Genomic DNA, 13,239 nt, shown 5'->3' with positions numbered 1-13,239 from the left:
ATAGTGTGAAATGGAGAGCCAGAGATGTCCTAGAGGGGGGGTGAATTGTGAATAGGACAATGCTAAATAATCAAAATAAATGCAGAATATGTAAAGATTATAAAAATCTCGTATAATCCTCACATGGGTGGTCACCACTTTTAGAACTGTAACTTTTGTGTGTTAACCCTATATTTTCAGAATCTCTACCTCGCTTTGGTTCCGCTAAGTTGAAATGTGTTACTCTAATTACTTGTATGTAAAATGAATGTGAATCTGAATGAGGACACATCTTCATTTTATTAAGTTATCATCAAAAAACTCTAGATCGGAGTCTATGTACTCGGGTGCTGATTTTTGGGGCGTTTCAGGTGTGACTCAATTCATCCCCAACTCGACTCTAATGCTACTTGATTGAACTCGGCTGAACTAGTCTGAACTTAACCGAACTTGGCTGGACTTGGCTGAACTCGCTAAATGAACCTACCATCGCCACTTCTTCTTATTCTTTTCTTTATATTCCAAACAAGGCTCGGACTCAGCCCAGACTTGGCCAGAAACAAGGACGACTGGCTCGACTCTAAGTTGAACCTGAGTCAACTCAGTGGTTGGGACTCTCTTCTCCCTCTCTATCGATTCTTTCTTTGTTCTTTTTTCTTCTTCTTTCTTTCTCTAACTTTCTCTTTCTTTTTTCTCTCAATTCAAACTCAAATCAACTTGGCAAAGTTAGTAGCTAACTGAGTTAACTCAGTTGGCTAAAGAAGAACCCGGTCAGTCGGTCTCCTTCCCTTTCTCTCTTTGCTTTCTTCTTTTCTTATTTTTCACTTCCCATAGCCTGAGGTAGATGCTGGACTCAACCCGGATGCACGAGTCAGCGAGTCAAGGTCTCAAACCCGACAGATGCGACACTACTCGACTGAGTCCAATTCAACCTAGCAGTCATGCTTCCAACTTTTCCTCCGCTCTTCTCTTCTTCTTTCTTAGCTTCCTTTCTCTCTCTTTATCTACTAGAAAACGTCCAACAATGGACTCAACAGAACACAACGTGACTTGTACCAAACTCAGCGTCAATGTGAATTGACCTCCCCTTCTCTTCTTTCTCCTCTTCCATATGCTTCTCTTTCTCTCTTTCTCTCTCTCTCATGACTAGACAACATCTGGACTTGACCAGACTTGCACCCAACTTGGACCAAACTCAGTCCAGACTCGATGCCGCACGACAACATCGACCCGCTCCTCTCTCGAACACTCCCTTCTTCTTCTATATGCTTCTACTTTCTTCTTCCTTTAAGTTCTCTTTTCTTTCTTCTCCTTCAAGCTGGTCCAGCAATGGACGATGACTCAACCAGCTTAACTCAGAATAGTGCAGAGGCATGACTCAATGCATTCACCAACTGACTCGACAGATGTAGTGCCACATAGTTGTGCGAACTCGACTTCGCATCCTTCTTCCTTCTCCTACACTCTCTCTCTCTCTACGATCTCTCTTCTTCCTACCCTTTTCTTTTCTTCTCTCTTCCTTCTTGTGAGGAGGGAGAGAACCCGACGCTAACTGGAACAAATGACAACACGTGTTGATTCGATTTGGGATGTTACTGCTAATCGATGATCTGGTCATGGCTAGTTTCCAATGGGAGGACGATAATCAGATGACCTTAATAATGAATGCAACTGATTGGGGTTATAGATGAGGCAAGGGTGCACAGTTGACAGCTATTGATGGAGAAGAAGACAACTAAGATTTTTCCTACTGCAAATCTCACATTTCATCCACCAGCTTTTCTGAAAGCTCCCAAACTTTACCTTCCAAGACTAAACCATTGTTGTACGGATTAACTCTTTGTAGACAAAAATACCCTTGCTTTCACTGTGGCACCGTGATATCCACAGTGCCACCATGGGATTTTGTCCTGTCCACGGTGGCACCGTAGATATCACGGTGCCACCGTCCACTGCCAGAAAAAGGGTCAAAGTCTGTAGCTAAAGACATATGGCTACGGATTATAACCGTAGCAATGTCGTAGCCATTGGTAGTGTAGTCGTTGCTTCATTAGATTCGTAGTCATTAGTTCTATGGCTAAAAATCTAATTAGCAGCCATTTCTTCCGTAGTGATAAGTACATACAACTATAGATAATTGAGCGAGCCTAACATGAAATTGAGCAAGCTTCAAATGAAATTGAGCAAGCTTCACATGAAATTGAGCGAGCTTCAAATGAAATTGAGTGAGCCTAACATGAAATTGAGCAAGTATCAAAAGAAATTGAGCGAGCCTAACATGAAATTGAGCGAGCTGCACATAAAATTGAGCGAGCTTAAAATGAAATTGAGCAAGCTTCGCATGAAATTAAGCGAACTTAACATGAAATTGAGTGAGCCTAACATGAAATTGAGAGAGCCTAACATGAAATTGAGTGAGCTTCAATTGAAATTGAGCGAGCCTAACATGAAAATACCCCTGCATTACTTCTGTAATCTTCTCTCCTCTCCTCTTCTGCGAAAACCCATCTTTCGGATTCTTCTCTCCTCTTCATACAGCAATACCTCTCTACCTAAAACCCATTTTTGAAAATCTTTTATCCACTTCATATAGCAATACCCATCTACCTAAAACCCATTTTCTGAATTCTCTCTTCTTCATATAAGAATACCATTCTACCAAACTGTTACTTCTTTTTCTTCGCTTTAGTTTGTCAATAAAGGATAAAAAATGGTGCCTTGATCGAAGAAAGCACGCACTACATGTATATTTGATAAAATTGCCCTAAACCTAAATCGAAAAAATTTCTTATGGGTCATAGAAGTTTTGGATCAAGCTTGTATTTGTGTTTTCCGTTAACACACGTCTACATCATCCTATGAACAGGCTATCATGTCCCAAACTCAGAAACCGGGTTCACAGAATTTTCGATCGCCGAATCTGGCGCTGACAGCCTCCGTAGTACCCCATTCTCGGCTCCTGGCACCCATATGCCAGATTCCGATCCTAGGATCCTATAAGGAAGATTTTCAGTATGAATTTTTTTGTAAAGGAGCATAACTAAGTCACAAAATAACATCATCATCACATATCTACTAATAAAATTATTCGAGTACAATGCTGAAAAGGAAATACATATATGAAACAAAAACTCCAAAGCTCTAGCATACACTCCAGTCTCAAAGCTGCTACGACCTAATGTTACTTACACGCAACAGTCGTGCATAAGCTTACAAAAAGCTTAGAGGGTGGTGTATGTGTGTGTGCAATGCATGTGCTAAGCATATAAATATCAGAGTAAACGAAAATATTGGCAAGTCCATAAATACCATTAGCCTTATCCAGGCTATGTGATGCAATGACATAATAAGCCAATGTCATATACTAAGGAAGCAATGTAGATCGACTATGTAATGCGGAGACATAGTAAGCCAAATGTCATATACTAAGGATGCAATGCAATATGCAAATCCTGACGAATCCACGAATACCATCAGCCGTATCTAGGCCATGCAATGCAAAAACATAGTACAATAAATGTCATATGTTGAGGATGCAATGCAATATGTAATGCAAAAGAAATGACAAAGCTAGAACGTATAGTCGGGATGATAGTACGTGGTATCGCAAGCTGTGGGGTTCATCACAAGGGACTTCTATCCAAACCGGTTTCATACCTAAATTTGGAGAGCTGGACTCAATGTGGTAAACTCCTGATCTCAGGTTGGTCGCACGCCCAACCGAAATCCTGGCCATTACATAATGATTTGGTTACGCACCACCAGCCCGAGTGGATAGTGAATGAATGAATGAATGAGTCAAATGCTGAGTATGCAACTCCTACTCAGTAAGTCCATATATCAGTACTGTACATCTTTGGGATCATCACCGAGGTTACACTCCACACTGGTTGTCACCCTCCCTGGCCGCCCGGCCCAGCGAGTGGAAAAGACCTTATTGTCCACCTGGCCAGTAGTCTACAAATATCTACCCGACTCATCGATAGTGGACCCATTTCCGAGTTGGTCAAACTCAGCCTAGCTTTGTCCCCTACCCTCGGGCGGATAAGGCCACATCCCCTTCCAACCGACCACGACATAGTGGGAGATATCGCCTACTGGTATTCAGCACTCGGGCGCTCATATATCCACTTGGTCTAAACATTGGAGCATCCCCTGGCCAAGGGGGTTTATGGACTTCACCCAAGGACATCCAAAGTGCCCAAGTGCTAGAACCAAACATTTTCGGTGTCCCATCTGGCCATCCATGATATACCTGTGGAGGCCACAGCCTTAATGTCGTTAGTACGCAAAGTGATCATGTCACACAAAAACGAGATGCATGAATCATACCATCCAGTCATGCATTAAACCTGAGCGTACCGCACGATCATGTGGGGCAACCACGTCTCATAAGGAGTCCCATAAACATCGCAGCCTAATGGCATATGCTATTATCAGTCACGCCTCACAACATGCACATATTTGATGCGTATGGGCATATACCATGACATTATACTAAACATGCCCTCAGTGTGTCTTAAGTACACTAGTATGATTATCAAATATAAACAATAATCGGCTTAAATATATGGTGGGGTCCACAGAAGAATGGCGGATCTAGCCCAACCATCAAGATAGGCTCTAAGCAATGGGTATACCAACCCGATACTACATATTCTTCCATCTATGACAAGGGATGATGATGAACTCTCCTATAATCAATGGATGGCCTAGATGGCATACTTACATCAAGAATAGGCCTCATGGGCATACAACAAAGGTGAATTAAGAGGATGAGTCTAGATACCACAAGTGGGCTTCCTTACCCTCTCTATCATGTAATAACTGGGCCTTCCTGTGAGGGCCTGATATGAATACAAGGTGGGCTTTAGTAGGGTTCATACATAACTATGTGTCCTTCCAAATGGATCGGGTTGTCCACTCAATATCTAAGTGGGCCTTGGGTATGGTCACTAAACTCGATCAAACACATCTAGGTGGGCCACATTTTCTATGGAAGGCCCAGTACGAACATAAGGTGGCTCTAAGGTTTAGATCATCCTACAAGGAATGGTGGAAATCACCATCAGCAATGTGGGCCCAACGGTTTGGGTTAGCCCAATGAGGTGAGATGGGTATCACTAACATCAATGAGGGCCCAACGGTTTGGGATAGCCCAACATGGTAAGGGTGGAAATGGGCTTAACAACGGGTCCTGGGGAGCTTTACAACGTGGACATTTAACCACCATTGCTCCTAAGGTAAGGCCCATTTGGGATATGGAATCTAACTCACTATGGGGGCCCACGGCCCTTATATTGTCTAGGAAATGGATGGACAACGTATGCACATCACTCACACAAGGTGGGCCTCACAAGGCAGCCCCTAACATGGGCATACAACATGTGCTTCATGGTGGGCCTGCATAAGGCAGCCCATGACCCTAAGAATGGATAAACAACATGTATATAACACATATATCATGGTGGGCCTCATAAAGTAGCCCACAGTTAGGCACATACATAGGGTAGGCCTCTCAAGGCAATGGAGCCCACGGCCCTAAGAAAAATGAATCGACAGTGTGCTTACAATACTCACATCATGGTGGGCCTCGCAATACAGCCCATGGTCCATAAAATGGGTAGACAACGTGTACATATCACACAGATCACAGTGGGCCTTGCACAGCAATGGGGCCCATGGCCCTAGAAAATAGATGAACAACGTGCATATAGCACACACATTAGAGTAGGCCTCCTAAGCAGCCCCATGTTGGGACACCCCAGACAACACACACATCATAGTGGGCCTTGCACAGCATAAATGGGCAGCATGGATATAGGACGTACAACAGGTGGGCCCTCACTGGACAGTCAGCCCATCTAACGCCCCACCCTGCTGGGCGTCCAAAACGGATGGACAGCCCAGGTAGGACATACACCTCATGGTGGGCCTACACATTGCGAATGGGACCTACCAGATGGACAGGATGGATATAAAACACATAAAACAGGGTGGGCCTGCTGCTGGACAATCAGTCCAGCAGCGTCCCAGCCTGCTGGCGTCCAGACAGGTGGACGGCCTGGATAAAAACATATATCACGATGGGTCCCCTGTGGGGACGGTCCCTCAGGGTGCGGGACCCGTCCAGGTGGGCCCTGAGGTGGATGGACGGAGTGGATAAAACATATACATCGTGGTAGGCCCTGATGGACGTCAGTCCAGCAGCGGCTCAGGCCTACCTGAAATCTGGGCCGGCCCCAAGGCCAATGTGCTTATAATCCACACATCTCAGTGGGTCCCACAAGGGCGTGGGCCACCCAAGAAGGTGGGCCTGCCCCAAACACCGCCCAGTCGGGTGGACTGGACAAATGTACAACATATACATCACGGTGGGCCTGACTGGGCATTACTGCTTGCTGGACAAGACCCAGTTGGGCTCACGTCCTAATCTGATTTCCTCCAGATGGACGGTTGGAATCGAATACATAACACGGTGGGTCCCACCTAGCTGTGGGTCGCCCAGAAAATGTGTCGGCCCCATACATTCCTTGGATTACCAGGGCCGGGCAGGAATAAACGAGTGCATTACAGTGGACCTTTTGGACATCACCCAGCCGCTGTATCTGCCTACTCTCGGGCTCAAGCTACAAATGATCTTTCCAAAATGGACGGTGTGGATTCAACATACATTTATCAAGGTGGGGTTCATGTGGGTGGGCCACCCCACTCCAAAAATCATCAGATATAGGCACTGATCCCCATCCAGCGGTCCTGCATGACCGACCGGTCATGCAGACCCAGCACGTCAGCCAGACAGTCCTTTTTGCTGGACTGTGGACAGAATACATACCTCAACGTGGTGTCCACGCAGGTGGCCCACTAGACTTAGAAATCAAGCTGATTTTCATGTTTTTCCTTCCCGTTTGGGCCTGTGTGGCCGACCGGCCATGCAGGCCCAAAACAGGCAGCAAGATTTGGGCCGGCTGGACGGTGGATAGCAATGTCGTCCACTGATTTGGACAGCATGGATCAACTCATACATACCTCAGATGGGCCACAAAATATGGGAACAAGAGAGAGAGAGAGAGAGAGAGAGAGAGAGAGAGAGAGAATCGAGTGGTGAAGGGAGCTCCGCCACTATGAGCTCCCTTTACAAGATACAATGCATACATCAAATGGGTTCCACCACATGTGGGCCCTCAATTCACAAGAATCAATGGTGAAAATCTCTTTCCCACCAACAAATGCAAGGTCTAGATGACCTTCCTAAAATGGAAATCAAAATAAACATCATGATGGGGTCCATGGAGAATGGCCCCATCATGGAATTTATATATGCATCATGGTGGCCCATTGGCCACACCTAGGGTCCAAAGTGGGATCTCTACCATCAACCGGTAGGCCTCACTTGTCTCATGGATTAAAACAATGATCAACACTTAAGATCACCCACCTATTTCACTTCTTCTTGGTTCTTTGGCTTCCTTACCTCCTAGGCTTCCTCTTTAAAGGTGGGAGATGAAGATCGAAGGGCTAGATTGGAGTTTTGGGGTAGGAAGTGAGCCACACACTTGGCTATTTTCTCTCCCTGGAGCTTGGATGTTCTCTCTCTTTGAGTTACTTGGGGAATGGGTAGAGAATGAGAGAGAGAGAGGGTGGTTGTTATGTAAGGGAGATGGGATGGAGTGATGGGTGGAGTGATGGGTGTGAGTGACATGAGAGTTGACTTTGGGGTAAGAGGGGATGGGTTGCTTGTCTCAGGGAGAAAGAAAGCATGGACTAGTGATGGGTTGTGTACTTGACTAATGATGTGAAAGATGGGTAGAGATTCTCTGGAATCTCTTGGAATTCGCAACGTGCGCGTTTCTACAAGATATACGCTGGCCCACTACTCCTATCTTGGGTATTGTATTGGTGCGCAAGATGCGGCGTTGGAACCGCGGCGACGGTGTGGTCGCTAGGGTATAAGTTTGGATTCGAGTCGACTCAGATCTACGAGATACAACTTAGGGTCGTGCGCAAATGCTGTCTACAAGTTGCGGGTCACCGAAATTCGACGGGGAGGATCACGGGAATTGGTAGAACGGTACGATACTAGGATACGGGCCCTACACAGGCTGGATGACAAATAAAACATCACTATGGGGCCTAGCACGGTTTCAACAGTGGAAATGATTATACCCACTATTTCATATGGTATGATCCACTTAATCTTTAGATATGCTTCGATTTTGGGCTCAACCCCTTGAATTAGATGGAAAAACGGATGGACGACATGGATAGACCACATACATTCATATGAACCTCAGTCAATTTCATGTCAAGGTCGGTCAATTTTATGTGAAGCTCATTGAATTTCAAGTGAGGCTCGATCAATTTCATGTGAAGCTCGCTCAATTTCATTTGAAGCTCACTCAATTTCATGTTAGGCTCGCTCAATTTCATTTGAAGCTCGCTCAATTTCATGTTAGGCTCGCTCAATTTCATATGTTAGGCTTGCTCAATTTCATGTGAAGCTCGCATGTTAGGCTCCTTCAATTTCATCTAAAGCTCACTCAATTCCATGTTAGGCTCACTTAATTTCATGTTAAACTCTCTCAATTTCATGTGAGGCTTGCTCAAATTCATGTGAAGCTCGCCTAATTTCATGTTAGGCTCGCTCAATTTCATTTGAAGCTTGCTCAATTTCATATTAGGCTCACTCAATTTCATATGAAGCTCGCTCAATTACCCGTAGTTGTATGTACTTCTTGCTACAGAAGCAATGGCTACGGATTAGATCCATAGCCATAGAACTAATAGCTACGAATCTATTGAATGGTAGTGACCATTCATTTGTGAATGGTGGTGCCTCTTGGTAAAGGAAGAATCATTTGAATTTGAAGTGGAAGGATTCCATTGTTGAAAAGAAACCATGGAAGAAGATGTCTTTTTATGAAAAGAGTTTTAAAGCATCTCTTGTGATTCTATATAAACCCATCTTTGGGTCAATCCGAAATCACAATTCCAACAATCTTCTCTCCGTCTTCTTCTTCTTCTCCATTTTTTTGTTTTGGATGGTTTTTGGAAAGTTACAGTTTTCAGGCGCTAAACTGCAAACAGTTTTTCAAGTAATAAATTGCAAACAATTTTTAGGGGGTAAATAGTAACAACACAGAAGTCAGGGGTGTACGCTGTAAAAGAGTGTTCGGGGTGCAATTTCTCGATTTTGCAGGCCAAAATCTACATTTCTCCGGTCTTAGAGAAGAAGCTTATTGTATCCTGGAGGCGAATTTGTTGTAACCCTCTTGCAAATTGGTTTAATCACCAGTAGGGTGCGAATATCGCCTTAAAGATAGCAACATCGTAATGCGCCTTAAACCTATCTTTAAGTGATTCATTTACTATTTTTCCACTTAAATTATAACAGTGGCACCATAAAAGCAAGGGTATTTTCATCTACAAAGATTTAATCCGTACGGTAGTGGTTTAGTCTTAAAAAGTAAAGTTTGGAAGCATTCAGATAATCTGGTGGATGAAATGTGAGATTTACAGTAAAAAAAAAATCTCAAGACAACCATTAATGGCATCTTTAAAGCCACGGCTTCTTCCTCCAATCTAGTCCTTTAGGATAGTCCGTATGGACCCTAGGAATTTTATAGATAAGCTTTTTCGAACCTTAGAGAAGGTTTGGCCAATGGGTTACCTTACAGACGGTTTTGGCTCGATCTCGAAAACATTGGGAAGAAGCAACCACAGTTGTGATTTCTCTTATTGCCACTAGGGTGTTGGGCTATCTGGGATGTTATATTTAGGACTGAAAGTCGGGTGGGTTAGGTCGGGTTGGTGCTCAACCCTAGCCCAACCCAAGGTTCCTATACCTCAACCCCAACCCAACCTCGGGGTTAGGAATTCTCAACCCAAGCCCAACCCAAGCGGGCTCGGTCGGGCTAGTCTGGTTGGTCATGTGGATACATGCTAATATTCTCGTTATTACATTAGTTTATTGTATTTCAATACATACTTATTTTTTGTATCTATGATTTTATTAATTATATATGTAGTTATTTATGGTAAAGAACTTCATTTTTTCTAAACAAACAAGCTAAAATATAGGACTACTCATTTAAAAGTCATGTTGTGATACGCAATCTATTTGGGATAGAGAAATCTAGCATATCTTATTAGCTTGAGTCATCAGAAATGACATGGACCAATGAAACTTGACGGCACTAGAATTTCCTCTACCTTCAACAAAGATGATCCGCACTCAATTATAATTTATAAGTAACTTACATGTTGATCGGGTTCAGGTTGGGTTGGGCAACCCGAGACCTCAACCCGAGACCAACCCAAGTTTTATCGGGTTGGTGTTTCTATAGCCCAAGCTTGAGACTGGACTCGATACTCCTGCCCGAGCCCAACCCAATTTCGGGTCGGTCACGGGTCGGTCTGCATGAACTTGCCCAACTTTCAGCCCTAGTTATTTCCTGGTTTGGATGCTCTGAATTGATTTGGAGTGACTTCTAAAAGCCCATGAATGGCTAAGATCATGTCAACGCTCGAATGAAAAGATCCTTTCCGTGTTTTTATATAGAAGCAGAAACTCTAAAGGAGTGAATGGAGGGCTAGGATTATATGGGTTGAACGGCGGAGATGTAAAGAGAGGAGCTTCCACAGATTGTCTGCTCAGCGTTGGTATTTTCTAGAAAAAAAAAGGTCACACGCAGCTTGATTCTGCTGGAAACCGTGTGCATGGACGTAGGTTTCAACATGAGAGAAGGGCCGGGGTTTCGTCGAATTTAAGAGCCGCACCTGATGGATGGTTCAGATCAATCATTTGATCTCATCTAGGGCCCACCTGATTGATCAGAAGCATAATACCCATTTAAACAGCGCGCCAGCGGGAAAAGGAGAGAACTCTCCATTTTCGGCATGAGTCCGGATCCTCTGTTATCAGGTCAACAGAGAATTCCTAATACCCTAATTCTTATTGGTCCACGTCACTACTAACTAAAAAAATAAAAATAATAAAAAACAGCTTCGGACGCCAAACCATTAGGGTAATAGGAATTCTCTGTTGACCTAATAACAGAGGATCCTGACTCTTTCGGCATTCGTCAGGTCAAACCTGGTTTAACCGGGGTTGTTGCTCGGTGCACAGCGGGTGCACCACACATCTATGTACCCACAGTTTTAAAGTGGAGTCGACCATGATTTCTTGACAAATCCAGTCCATCCATTCACTTTGGAGGTCCCAATTAGCCCTCTAACCAAATATCAAGCAGATTTAACGCTTAGGTGGGCCACACTAAGTAATTTTATTTTAATTTTGGATTTTCATTGATCTTATGGTCGGATCATTCCAAACTTGAACATCAATGGTTATAAAGGTTCACAGGTCTTATTTTAGTGAATTTCAACAGTAGCTTTAGTTACCAGAAGTCAGGATAAGGATGATTAGGTAGTGGGCTGTGAACTTGAGTGTTGTAGGCCTAATCATAAATGGTGGATCTGGTGAATTGGGTCTTAATTTTAAGATGATTTATGGTCCAGGCCAAACGGTTTTTAATGGTTCTTAGGATTCTCTAATTGCAATCTAATGGTTGATTTTAAGGTTGAGTGTGTCTACTAATTGAAAACCTTCAAGTGATACCCGAGATTATCCAATTATACTTTAACAATTGATATAATAGTTAAATGATTTTAGCTTTTGAATGAGCCATGAAAATGAGTTTTAAGATTTTATCCATTGACCCCGAATAATCCATCAGTCCGATTGATTTACTGTCAATAATCAACGGTCTAAAGGTTTGATTTCACAAGTTAACCATTGCATTTCTTTGAAACCATAAGTCAAAAGGGTCTATAAGGTTCCTTGGGTCTCTAGGGTTGTTAAGGTGAAGATTAGTAGTACATCTCACCAATCCAACGGCGGGATAATTTAATTTATGGTTGAAAGAATACACGGTCGATTAAGTTAAAGTTAAAGTGTAAGCAAACAGTTAAACTAAACTAATTTGACATACTACACTTACATATACTACATGATAACAACCAAGTAATAAAAAATACGGGGTATGGTAACACCCAAGTAATAAAAAAAATACAGGGTATTACACGACTGGTGTTATTTTAGCAACTAAGAGAGTTGCGAGGAGTGCAATAATGCACGTCACCAGAGCTTCCGTTTCTTCCTCTTCATCATCACCAAGTAGTGGGCGAGAGACGTGCGCCAAGAGTCTTAGCCACTTATCCGACTCGTCTAAGCCACATCACCAACTGATCCAAACCATCCATCTCTTGGATCGTCTAAGGTGCAGTGATACACGTTGCTGTGATGTGCCATCTCACCTCCCTCTTTGAAAACGCAAGATGCCGTGAAACCCACAACACATCTCCGATCGAATTCTTCTCCTTCTTCCTCGACATCTCCTCCTTCTTCGCCATATTCAAACGTACAAAACCCACCTGTGTACGTTGATCTTCTTGCAGAAGCGTAATGTTGTCCACGGTCCACTAATCGGAACCGTTCAACCTCTGCACCGCTCGCCATCATCAACTCGTATCAAGCTACAGTAATACGTTGCTTATAACCCATCAATCCGGACATTTTAAACCTTGTTGCAATCGTCAACATCAACTACAAAAATCAACCACGCATCAATCCAGTTCGATCATCAAGCCTTGCATACGCACGTCACTGGAGAAACTGCTTTATCTCCTCATTTGACTTTGTGCGACTAGCAAGAGACGCTATTGGATCATGGACTCCTTACACACTAGATTTGGACCATTTAAACCATGTCCCCGACCACCATCATCATGGCAATCTAAGCCATCTAGCAAATTTGATCAGTGAATACTCTTTTAACGCTCGAATTGCTGGTGAATCAGATCACCTTTTAAATCAAAAGAACCCAACCTGTAGAGTTCGAAACAACCATGTAGAACTATCTAATAAAAAAATCCAAACCGCCCATTCTATGGACCATCTGATTATACATCTAATAAATAGAATTTCAAAACTCAAACCTCACTCATATACAGAGAATTTAAACAAGGAGTAAAAACGTAGAGAGGGGTGTTAACGTTAGTAACGCTATGAGTTTTCTAGCAGTGTTAACGTTAGTAACGTTATGAGTTTTCTAGCAACTGTTTGGGTTCCTTTCGCAACAGGGAGCGTCGGTTCCACACATGTGAAAGGCATAGGAGTGGAGTAGTATAGTCGGCGGAGAGTTATTATAAATCAGAGGTTGATTCGTGAGGTAGAAATGGGCAGCGTTCCAACATTCT

This window comes from Magnolia sinica, chromosome 7 (assembly GCF_029962835.1).
Source record: "Magnolia sinica isolate HGM2019 chromosome 7, MsV1, whole genome shotgun sequence".
In the NCBI taxonomy this organism is placed as follows: domain Eukaryota; kingdom Viridiplantae; phylum Streptophyta; class Magnoliopsida; order Magnoliales; family Magnoliaceae; genus Magnolia; species Magnolia sinica.
The sequence above is the reverse complement of the archived record's forward strand: the minus strand, read 5'-3'. Positions refer to the sequence as shown.